We start from the raw sequence: 12,272 nt of genomic DNA on the forward strand, positions 1-12,272 counted from the left end.
GAGTTATCATCTACCACACTTGCAGAAATAATTGACCAGTTCTGATTTTCTGATGGTGACTAATAGACAGTTATCACCTTAGTTCCTGCTTTTAGAAGTTCTAATCTTGCCTTTCAGAATTAAATCTACGTCAAAATGTTACTTTGGGGGCAGACAAGCTAGTAAGTTTTGGTACTGAAACGCCAGTTGCCAGTTTGAACTGTGCATAGCTAAAAACTTTTCACAAGAAAAGACTGTCTTTTGGTGCCATCGACTGTATTTCTAATTTTGACTCTGTCTTATCAATGTGTATCTCTGGTCCTAAACTTTAGTGGTTATAAGTAAATTAGCATAAACCCATTTTTCTGAAAGAAAAGCATCTTTCGGCAGGCACCTTGCTGGCAGCAGGTCGGCAATAACAATCTTCATACATGAAGAATAGCTGTATACGGTGATGTAAGAAAATACAGCCTTTTTCCTATATTAGAGATGTTTTCCTAAGTTCAGTTTCCATCTAAGAAGTCATTATTTAATTGAAAAGCTTTCTCCCCCCCCCCCCCGGGTCTCTATGATGGTTTGTCTGATCAATGAACACGGGAATGAATTTCACCTAGATTTTAATTAAACTAAAAAGTACTACAAAAAGCCTGAAACATCTCTGAGATGGTGGCAGTTACTTTTCCCCCAGTTGTAATAAGGCATTAACAGGTGAGTTTACTCTCACAATAATAGAAATTATAACAGAAGAAGCCAGCCAGTGTGTATCTCCTTTCAAGACGCTCTGCAACAGAAAGCTTAAATCATGGTAGCTGATAATGTGAGTTGACTTGTAGTCACTTCAATCTTTATGTGTAAGCCCAGTTGCAGAGAACAGAGTGGGTTGATTCACATCCAGGCGCTCAGGGATGATGAGATCATTAGAGGAAATGCCTGAGACTCTCCCACGGACTAAGGAAAGTGGATTGTTGTGGTTTACCGACAGCATCTGTAAATGAATTCAGCAACAATTCTATGTTCTAGCCCATGGTGGGTCCTCAGCACAAATTGTCACACACAGTGCAGACCTGTGAATTGTGGTTACTGATTCAATCTGTGGAGGCCAAATTAGCGTGACGGCACGGTTCTGACGGTTTGCACTTAGCGCTAGCCGTAGTGTGTGTAGCGCTGCACCAAACGTACAATACCCAGCGCCCACATTTTTGTTCGGACTGTCCACTGTTAAATGGAAATGACGCTGTTGGTCACCTTCCATTGTTCTTGTACCCCTGATTCAGTAACAGAAGATGTAAGAACTGAGAGCCCGAGAAGCTTTTTTCTCCAAATAAGGCTTCATAATCGACATGTATTTCAGTTTGCGTACATGAATAAACACATTGTTATAGCTTTCTTGAGATCCTTAACATACCATAAAAGTCACCTATTTAAAGCGTACAGTTAAGTGTGTTTTAGTGTATTCACCGAGTTGTGCAACCATCACCCCAATTTAATTTTAAGACATTTTCAACACGTACCATAAGCACACTATGTACATTAGCAGTCACTCATTTCTCCCAATCTCCCACCGCTGCCCCAGCCCCTGCCCCGGCTGTGGTTACTAATCTGCTTTCTGTCTCTATAGATTTCATTATTCTGGACATTTCATGTAAATGGAATCATACAACATGTGATCTTTTGTGACTGGCTTCTTTCACTTAATATTTTCAGAGTTCATCTACATTGTAGCATGTATTCATTCCTTTTTATGACCAAATCATATTCCACTGTATGAATGCTCATATTTCACTTATCTATTCATCAGTTACTGGACATTTGCATTTCTTCCACTGCTTGGCTACTATTAACAAAGCTGCTGTGAACATCCATGTACAAGTTTTTGTGTGGACGTATTTTACATTTCTTTTGGGCATATGCCGACGAATGGATATACTCTGGATAATACGGTTAACTCTATATTTAACCATTTGAGGAACTACCAGACTGTTACGCAAAGTATTGTTACCATTTTGCATTCCTAGCAGCAATGTGTGAAGGTTCCCATTTCTCCACATCCTTGAAAACACTTGTTGTCGTCTGTCCTTTTGATTTTCACCATCCTAGAGGGCTAACTAGATACATTTTGTTGAGAAAGAATTTATTTTTAGACTATTTTCTATTTTTAAATGTTTACCGTTTTATAGGCAGGAATGAACTTAATCAGAAAGATTGAAACTAGAAGCAGAAACACACACACCAAGGCTCCTCATTTAATCCGATGTAAACGTGTGTGCTTTACACCCAGCGGTGCATACCATGTCCTCTGGAAGTGCCAGAGGTTCTCAGACTCGTTCTCGGAAGGGACCGTCAACACTCCCGCGGCCTCTGCTCCACAGGGTGCTCCAGCCTCTGCTTCAACAGCTCCACCACTCACTTGCCGCTCATTGGCAACTTGTTTCATTTGTCTAAGGCTCCAGCTGGCAAAGGTTTTAAAACTTAAAAAGATCCAAAATCTGCCTGTACTAGATTTCCTGGCTCTGCTTCCAGTTCTGCTCTCTGAAGGCACAAAAGAGACCTAATCTTCTACCTCTCAGGTCCCCACTTCCTTCCCTGAAGTATTTCCCCTCAGGTCTTCACTCTTTGAACCATTTCTCACAGGTCATCCTTTCTACTCCCCTTTCCTAAGTTGACAGCTTCTGGGTCTATTTGTTGACATCCTGTTTTTAAGCATGTCCCTTTGAACTAAGCATGTTGTGCTTCAGATGGTGACAGAGGATCTATCATCTTCCTTTCTGTAAGCTAGAACATTTCTATGGCCTTACATATGTTTTACTCCTATTGAACTCACCAAAGCCATTAAACCTTTATTGCCACACTCTTCCTTGTAAGTTTTTGTTTTGTTTATTCTCATTTCTTAAACTGATAATACATGGTACAAAATTAAAAATATATAAAGGAGTATTTGATAAAGTGTCTTCCCTCTCCCGTTTCCCAGGCACCCATCTTTCTTTTCCAGAGCTACTCAGTGTGACTTGTTCTTGCATATCTTTACAGAGATTTTTAAAACACTTTATAGAAGTTTAATTTACATACCATAAAATACATCCATTTTAAGTATACAATTCAATTATTTTTAGTAAATTTACAGAGCTGTGCAATCATCACCACAATCCAGTTTTAGAACACTTCTGTTACCCAGAAAAGTCCCTTATACCTGTTTGCAATCAATCCACATTCCCAGCCCCAGACAACCTCCAATCTGCCTTTTTCCTTTTCTGCACATTTCACGTAAATAGAATTATATAATATCTAGTCTTTGCATCTAGCTTCTTAGCATGATGTTTTCAAGATTCATCCTTGTTATAGTGTGTACCAGTACTCCTTTTTATTGCTGGTTAGTATTCCATTGTATAGCTCTACCACATTTTGTTTATCCCGTTGCCAGTTGTTGGACATTTGGATTGTTTCATTTTTTTTCTTTTTCGGATAACGTGAATCATGCTGCTATGAACATTTTTGTAAAAGTTTTTCTGTGGACATATGTTTTCATTTCTTTTGCATATATACGTAGGATTGGAATTGCTGGGTCATATGGTAAGTTTATGTTTAGCTTTTAAGAAAATGCCAAAGGGCAAGCCCCACAAACAGCAAGAAAGTTGAAGAATGAGGTCAGCATTCAAAAATGGGGTCACATCTACAGCTGGGAAGGGGTGTACAGACAGGTAGAATGTAGATCCTGAGCCTTTAATAAGCACTACATTCGCTCAGTGCTCTCTGTTTTTAGACTCTATATAAGAACACCTAGGGCTTCCCTGGTGGCGCCGTGGTTAAGAATCGGCCTGCCAAGGCAGGGGACACGGGTTCGAGGCCTAGTCAGGGAAGATCCCACATGCCGTGCAGCAACTAAGCGCATGTGCCACAGCTACGGAGCCTGCATTCTAGAGCCCGTGAGCCACAACTACTGAAGCCCACGCGCCTAGAGCCCATACTCCGCAACAAGAGAAGCCACCGCAATGAGACACCCGCACACCGCAACCAAGAGTAGCCCCCGCTAGCCGCAACTAGAGAAAGCCCGTGCACAGCAATGAAGACCCAGTGCAGCCAAAAAAACTAATACATAAAATAAATAAGTTCAAAAAATAAACAAATTAAAAAAAAAAAACAGTACACCTAATGCAGGTGGGAAGGTGGGAGGGACACTGTAAAGGTCATCTATGCTACATGTACAAGAACCCCGAGAGCACACCAATAGGTACCACATTTTTCACTGCTGTAGCCGAGCATTCCTCCTGTACTACCACACTGTAGCACTCCCTTCCCTGATCTACTGCTATAGTCTCTTTGGAAGGTGTTTCAGAACTCTTGTTATGAGAGTGCCAGTTGAACTGTCCTCACTTCCTTCATTTATACCAGGATATAAGACCTTGTGGTCCGAGATCCTGTCCAGAGCAAGCAGGCTAAGACTCTGTCTTTGTTTCTATATTTCATCAGAAAGGGCTCTACTCCCTCTCTTAGTTCATGGTGTGAAGTGTTCTTAGCCTCTCAGGAAAGTGGGGAGAATTGGAAGGACTCTACATGAGAATGCTAGGCTTTGTAAAACACTTCAGTTTTTTAAAAATAAGACTCATTTTGTATTGGACTTATAACAATCCTATGAAATACAAAGAAAGCCAAGAATCAGTGACATGAAATGATCACCAGTAAGAATTACAACAGTCACCGCTTATCTCGTAGCATAGGGCATTGTCCATGATCCTTAAGAAGAGTTACTAGAAATGCCTCGCCCATCCTGCCCCTAAACACCAACACAGCAATCATGTACCTTGAACGGTACATGATTGCTGTGTTGGAGTTTAGCGGGAGCATCTCACTTACCAGGGACTGACTTTTACCTTGATTTCTTTGTAGTGATGGAGACTTCCCAGGTGATGAAAAATTCCCTGGGATTGCAACCTCCAAGCCAGACATTTTGTGTGACACAAACTCAAGAACTCCCCAAGCCCTGAAGTAGCAGAAATATTCAGATACTTAAGAGTAACCCGACACCTGAACTTGGGGACATTTCAGTGACAGCTCCAGCCCAGAGTGCCAGTCGTCTCCTGGCCCTGTCTCCAGCTCCAAGCCAGGGACAAATAGAGAGTAAGAACGTGGATGATATTAAAACCAAGCTTTCAAAGATTCTGGATGCCTAACACATCCCAAAAGAAAACCAAGATCCTCCACTACTCCCTTTAGAAATCCCTGATATTCACCAGCCGCTGGCCTACACCGATCCCCTCGGCCAAGAGAAGCAGCCTGGATCTGAAAATGCTGATCTGGGAAAGAACAGCCTGAGTCGTGAGGACCTAGGGACGCTTGAAAATGGGATCGAATCTAGCAGTGGTTTTGCAGACATTACTACACTGGCGGAGGATATTCACCTTCCCCAGCTCTTTAGTTCTTGGAAAGATCTTGATCAATCCCAAGGTTCCAACGGGATCAAAGCCAAAGATACCAGAGCCTTTAAGGTGAATCAGGTGCAGGAAAAGCCAAGTGTCATAAAGGTTCCCTCTGATCAACCCAGGAAGAACAAACAGAAAGCCTCTGAGCCTATCAGTGGTGCTCCCAAGGCCAAAATCCAGCCAAAGAATCCAGAGTGCCTGTTAGGGGGAGAAGTGGTTATATGCAACGCTGCAGTCAGTGACAGGGCTCCTGTGAACACGGCCAAGCACTCTAAAGGCAAACCTCAGAAAGCTGCATCCAGAAAGATCAGCAAAACTGAGAGCCATGGGCAGGAAAAGACCAAAAGGACCAGAGGAAGAAACAAGGCTGAAGAGAACAAGCAGTCAGGGAACAAAGTCAAGGCAGAAGAGAAGCCAACTATTCCCGAGACGAAGCGAAAGAAACACCAAACTGAGCTTTCAAAAGCCTCGAACCTCCCTTGGCGTGCGCATGCTGGAGTCTGTGAAGGTTCTTCATGCGCTGGGGAAGAAGGATGATAAGAAAACTGGGCTCTCTTCCTGTCGGGTCTTGGGAAATTCAAGCAACCCCAAAGACCCCCAGCCACCCCCAGCTATCCAGCCATGGCGGCATACCCCACGTGAGGGTAAGAGTGCTGAGAAAACTCAAGTCGAAGCCCAGAAACCAGACAGCAGTGCTGAAACAGAGTGTCCATCTCCATTCCAGTATGAGCTGCCTCCTCCTGAGACGGTCAAGTTGATACCTCTGCCTTTTTCTGCCTGGGACAAGCCTCAAGCTCGACCCGCTCCTCAGAGGCCACAGTCTCTGGCCTCACATCGGCCTGCTGTGGCTTACCGTGCCCAGCCTGGTTCTACTGACTCAGCTCAACCTGCTGCAGTCAATTCATCCCAGCCAGCTCCTGCCTCTCTGCCAGGTCCTGCCAAACCAGCTCAGCCAACTGTGGCCAACCCAACCCAACCGGCTTGGACCAACCATACCCAGCCTAGTGTCCCCTCAGTCTGCTGCTCCTAGGCCTGCACCCTACAAAACTTCATCTGGCGCTTCTCTCCAGCGCGAGCCTGTTCCCCCTGCTGTGACTAAGCGCCAGTCCCCACCCAAGCTCCAAACCCAACTTCTATGCCAAGACTTCAGCAAGCAACGAATTCCATGGAGGGAACCCAATGTGCCTGAGCCAGTCATGTCAAAGCCCATCGAACAAGAGCAGAGGCCAGAGCGAGAGGCCATGAAGAGGCGGGCTCAACAACGGGAGAATGCTGCCAGATACACCTCTTCGGGGAAGCTACAATTTTTCACTGAGAGGGACAAAGAAATGGAAATTGCTGACTACTACGGATACGTCAGGTGACAGCTGCTAGGATTCTTGGTGCCACTTTGGCTACCAGTGGTTCTTCCATACATAGGTAAGATAGGTATAGAACTGAATAAGTGAATGGAATACCATTAATAGATGAGTAATAAACCTTTCGAATTTTGAGATGCTGCTAACTGGGGCGTGAGAAAGGAAGGCCTGAAAGTTGGATGGGAGAATGAAGGAAAGGGGTAAAAACTGAGGAAAGAGGAAGGAACTTGGCCCAGGTCTAGGAAGGCCAAAAGAGATGTATGGATTTAGGAAAGGAAGCAGGAGTGAGGATGAAATGGCAGAAGTAAAAAGCAGGGTCAGAGGTCTGGGTTGAAAGAACACAATTGGAGTAGAGTTGAAGGTGACAGGAGATGAGTCTAGGTTTACTAGGAGAAATAGAAACAAAGTCTCTCGGGGAGGTTGGCCTTAAGTCTCACAACCACCAGATAGGTATTTCAGAAAACAAGAGGTTCACGACACATCTCTGAAAGGTTTGAGTTGCCCTATTCAGGTGTGATTATAGTGGGGGAATAGGGAAATCTACCAGAGAAGTGGCTAGGGCTCAGAGTTATCCTAGGGGCAGCTGACGACAGGGGCAGAGCCAAGGGAACTGCTGCATCAGGAGGCCCACGAATAGGGCCTGGTATGTAAATCACGATGTACTCAACACCTAAGCACGAGGGGAGCGAATGCACTATTCAGTTAACCTTGGCAACGACGGGCAAGGCCGGTATTCCTGTGCCACTTCACTTACAGAGGTGCAGCAAAGGGCTGAGGTCACATCCCATGTGGAGGTACAAGGACTCAACTTGAGGCCCAAATGCCTCTGAAGTCCTCTGTATTTGCAGATGCCCGTAGGCGGCCAACCTGGCTTTCAGAGCACAGCATCCTGAGGTTACTGGTGGACGAGATCAAACTTCTGCACGCGCCTAAATATTAACTTGAGGGGCTTCCTCCATTGAGCAGGGCACGTGCCGCCTTTTGTAAACATCACCATCAACTGAAACGCATGAGAAAAAATCCGACGGAAGCGTCCACTCTCACGGGTGAGAGTGGTGGGGGCACGCGCACTGGGCAGCAGCTCCAACAGCCACAGGACGCAGGCGCCCAGGGGTTCAGAGGCTCCCTGGGAGGCCTCGTGGGGCAGCTCGAGGGAGTGACGATGGGAGAGAGCGGCAGGGGTGGGCGTGAAAAGGAATGCAGTGGGGAGAAGGGAGAGATGGAGACAGTGGATAGTGACTATGGGAAAACAGGCAATTTTCATTTTCAAAATTATTTTTTTGAGATGTCATTCACATGCCATAAAATTCACCTTCTGAAACTGCAAATTCAGTGTCATTTAGTACATCCACAAGCCTATGCAACCATCACCGGCATCTAACCCATCACGTTTTCATCACCCCAAAAAGAAGCCCCCTTAAGCATCAGCAGGCACTCTTCATCCCCTCTTCCTTCAGTCCTGGCAACCATTAATTTGCTTTCTGTCGCTATGGTTTTTGCCTTTTCTGGACATTTCATGAAATAATACAAATGTGACCGCTGTCTCTGGCTTCTTTCACTTAGCATAATGTTTTCAAGTTCGTCCATGTTGTAGCATGTGTTAGTACTTCATTCCTTTTTATGGCTGTATAATATTTCACATATACACCACATTTTAAAAATCCATTCATCCACTGATGGGCATTTGGGCTTTTTTCACTAATAATGTCCATTTTTTGAGAGTTTATTCTGTGCCAGGCAGCACCAGGCTAAGTTACTGACCTTACTTTACAGATAAAGAGGCTTGGAGAGTGTGAAGAGTTTGCCCAAGATTAAGAGCTAGCAATTGGGGGAACTGGGGTTTGAACTCAGGCAAACTTCACAGGTAATAGATTCACATGACAGAACACTAGAAAAGGTACACAAGGGTATTCAATGAAAAGTGACCCTTTTCCCCACGTTCCCCAGCCACACATTTCCCTCCTCAGAGACATCTGCTTTGGCCGTGCTGTGGATCCTTCCAGAGAAATATTTATACCCCAACATTTATGTATCACAATTTACTGACTAATCTGTCCCACTGATTTGAAATGTCACTTTTATGGTATAACAGATTCTTATACATATATATATATATATATATATATATATATATATATATATATATAAATGTATTTATTTATTTATTTTTGGCTGCTTTGGGTCTTTGTTGCTGTGCGCAGGCTTTCTCTAGTTGCGGCAAGCGGGCTTCTCATTGCGGTGGCTCCTCGTGTTGCCGAGCACGGGCTCTAGGCGCGTGGGCTTCAGTAGTTGTGGCACACAGGCTCAGTAGTTGTGTCTCACGGGCTTAGCTTCTCCACGGCATGTGGGATCTTCCTGGGCCAGGGATCGAACCCATATCCCCTGCATTGGCAGGAGGGTTCTTAACCACTGCACCACCAGGAAAGCCCCTTATACGTATTTACTCTTTTCAGAGCTGTCCTGACTCTTTTTTGCCTATCTGTTATGTTTGCCATTTCTCTAAAATTCTTTTTATCTTCTTTTAGATTTAAAAAAATTTTTTCCTCTTCTTGTTTGTTTCTCTTAAGGCATTATCCATTATGTTCATTCACTCGTATTATTTTATTTAATTTATTTAATTAATTAACTTATTTATTTTTGGAGGTGTCGGGTATTAGTTGCAGCACGTGGGCTCTTTGTTGCAGTGCGTGGGCTCTTCCTTGCGGCTCGTGGGCTCTCCAGTTGTGGCGCGTGGGCTCAGTAGTTGCGGCGTGCGGGCTTAGTTGCCCTGCAGCATGTGGGATCTCAGTTCCCCAACCAGGGACCGAACCTGCATCCCCTGCATTGCAAGGTGGATTCTTAACCACTGGACAACCAGGGAAGTCCCCACTCTTGTATTATTTTAAATTTAGTCCTCACTTCTGAAACTTTTTTCTTTTATTTTGAATTCTGTCTTGAGTTCTATCATCTTACCTAATTCTGGTTTATGCTGTTCTTTCATCTTTTTTTTATTATGGTAAAATATACATAAAACAAAATTTATTATTTCAACCATTTTCAAGTATACAATTCAGTGACATTAAATACATTCACAATGCTGTGCAACCATCACCACTGTGCAAATTCAAAATAATTATGTCAAAAGATTGAGCAGGACATCAGAAAGATGGAGGCAGCAGCATAGTTTCTGAATCTCTCCAAACCCTTTCATGGAAGAAGATCAACTAAAACCAAACACCCATAGGTGGCATTTATCAGCATTTACCATTTCCAGAACTTTTTCACCATCCCAAACAGAGACTCTATAGCCACTAAACAATAACTTCCCATTCCCTCCTCGATCCATGTTCTTTCATCTTTCGCATTGTTTTTCCTAACGTCTTTTAGCCTACTTTGAAATAATAGGTTACAGTTTTGATCTGTTTTGTGGACCTGTCTTTTCCAACTTGATTTTATTGTCTGAAGACATGCTATTCTGCTCCTTATTCTCTTTTTTCTTACACTACCTCTGTACGGGATTTGATCCCAATCCTTTTCTGTTACTGATTTTTGGGTGAAAAAAGTTTTACAGCACTTTGAAAAGGTGGTGCGAGGCCATGTGGAAACATGTTCTTCATGGCTGTTTCATCAATGCTTCACTTATACTGCTTTGGAATAACTGTTTTCCAGGAGGCATAAACCAGTGGGCTTTATCATTGGACAGAGTGCAGAGAAAGGACCCCACGAAAGCTGATCACCTTAGCAGAAATGACTTAGTTATGATTTCACCCAAGATTGGTCACAAACCAGCCTGGGAAACTCAAGGAACCAGAGACAAGGCATAATGCCATCTTTCCTTCTCTCTGCCTCAGCTCTCAAGGATTGGTCACCTCCATGTTATTAGTAACTATTATTTGGTTTCTGTTCATAATTACTATCAGAAGACACAGCACTTAGGGGCCTAATTACACTGCCCAGCTACGCACCATTCTTCTTCATTTTGGCTTCCTGTCCACCAGCAGGAACCTGATTTAGTTTTGTTCTCCCTTCACCACAGCCCAGTAATTTTTGTGCATGACTCTCAGTCTCACCAGAATCTGTATCTCTCACTCTGCCCCAACATTCCACCCCATCATTCGCTCCCTGAAGTGTACTCTAGAAATTTCGGTCAACTCGATATTTTACCACTGTTCACCATCTCTTATGAAACCAGAAGACGAGCAGCTTTCTTATGGAATGATGGAGAACTTGTAAAGATAAAACACCAGTCTGCAGGAGAAAGGGAAGAAGAGAATGATGGAAATCGTTTCTGGAAAACTAGTTTTACATTACGTTTTGTTTGTTCCTGGTAAAGAAACTGAAATCTTCTAAACATTAAAAAAAAAACTAAACCACTAAATTCAATAATACAGGAATATAACTTTTAAAAAAAATTTCTTTGGCTGCGTAGCACGTGGGATCTTAGCTCCCCAACTAGGGACTGAACCCAGGCCTGCTGCATTGGAAGCGCAGAGTCTTCACCACTGGACGACCAGGGAAGTCCCAGGAATATAACTTTTAAAGGAGAAGTTATAAACCCCTTGGTTACATGAACTGGAGATTTTTAGTGAGAAGTCATGTATTTTAAATGACTTGGAGCTTTAAAGGAAGGAAGGAAGGAAGGGAGGAAGGAAGGAAGGAAGGAAGAAAAAGGGACTTCCTTGGTGGGGCAGTGGATATAATATCAAAAGTAAATTAATTAATTAAATAAATTTAAAAAAGAAAAAAAATGCTGAAATCCACTGACTAATTATTCAGGCTATTATATCTTGCTATTTCCAGATACATCCCTTTATAAACTTTTGGTAAAAGGTTATCGTATATCAGAACAAATGAATTACAGACTTTTCTATTTTTCCAAAATTTGAGAAATTCCCTTACATTTCTCCCTTCAAATTTTATAACAAGGGAAAAGTAGTGACAACCCTTATACTTACATTCAATTGCATCATCTGGCCACATGCCTTCTACATCAATCAAATATCTACAAAACAACAAAATTCGAGTCATTTGTAAATAAAAAGGAAAGAAAATCAAGTTTTTACAAAAAAGGGTCCAATTGTGCTTTACAAATATAGATAGAAAAATCCTAAGAAAATATCAGCATATCTAATCAATAATTATTAAAGAATGATATATACCATGACTACAAAAAGGCTTTATTCCGGAGTTTCCCTGGTGGCGCAGTGTTGAGAATCTGCCTGCCAATGCACGGGACACGGATTCGAGCTCTGGTCTGGGAAGATCGCACATGCCCCGGAGCGACTGGGTCCGTGAGCCACAACTACTGAGCCTGCGCGTCTGGAGCCTGTGCTCTGCAACAAGAGAGGCCGCGATAGTGAGAGGCCCGCCCACCGCGATGAACAGTGGCCCCCGCTTGCCGCAACTAGGGAAAGCGCTCGCATAGAAACAAAGACCCAACACAGCCAAAAAAAAAAAAAAAAAAAAAAAAAAAAAAAAAAAAAGGCTTTATTCCAAGGACCAAGGATGCAAGGATAACGCAACTTTAGAAAATCTATTAATA

General features: G+C 43.1%; 2 long non-coding RNA genes across 11 annotated transcripts in view; both read right to left on the reverse strand.

Moving 5' to 3' along the window:
• LOC309653952 overlaps positions 1–12,272 on the reverse strand; it is a 77,099-nt gene that overhangs the window by 5,284 nt on the left and 59,543 nt on the right. The gene's annotated exons all lie outside the window — the stretch shown is intronic.
• The window catches only part of LOC309653951, a 45,166-nt gene continuing 42,648 nt past the window's right edge, over positions 9,755–12,272 (reverse strand). For 9 of the 10 annotated variants that reach the window (XR_014259659.1, XR_014259660.1, XR_014259661.1 and 6 more), the window contains 3 exons: positions 11,890–12,063; positions 11,686–11,732; positions 9,755–10,978 (listed from right to left, as the gene is read on the reverse strand). This is a non-coding gene — a long non-coding RNA (uncharacterized lncRNA). Of the gene's footprint in view, positions 10,979–11,685; positions 11,733–11,889; positions 12,183–12,272 lie in introns of those variants that run through there. The other variant, XR_014259668.1, reaches the window with a different exon arrangement.

Source organism: Balaenoptera physalus (genome assembly GCF_965194825.1).
Source record: "Balaenoptera physalus genome assembly, contig: HAP1_SCAFFOLD_1539, whole genome shotgun sequence".
NCBI lineage: Eukaryota > Metazoa > Chordata > Mammalia > Artiodactyla > Balaenopteridae > Balaenoptera > Balaenoptera physalus.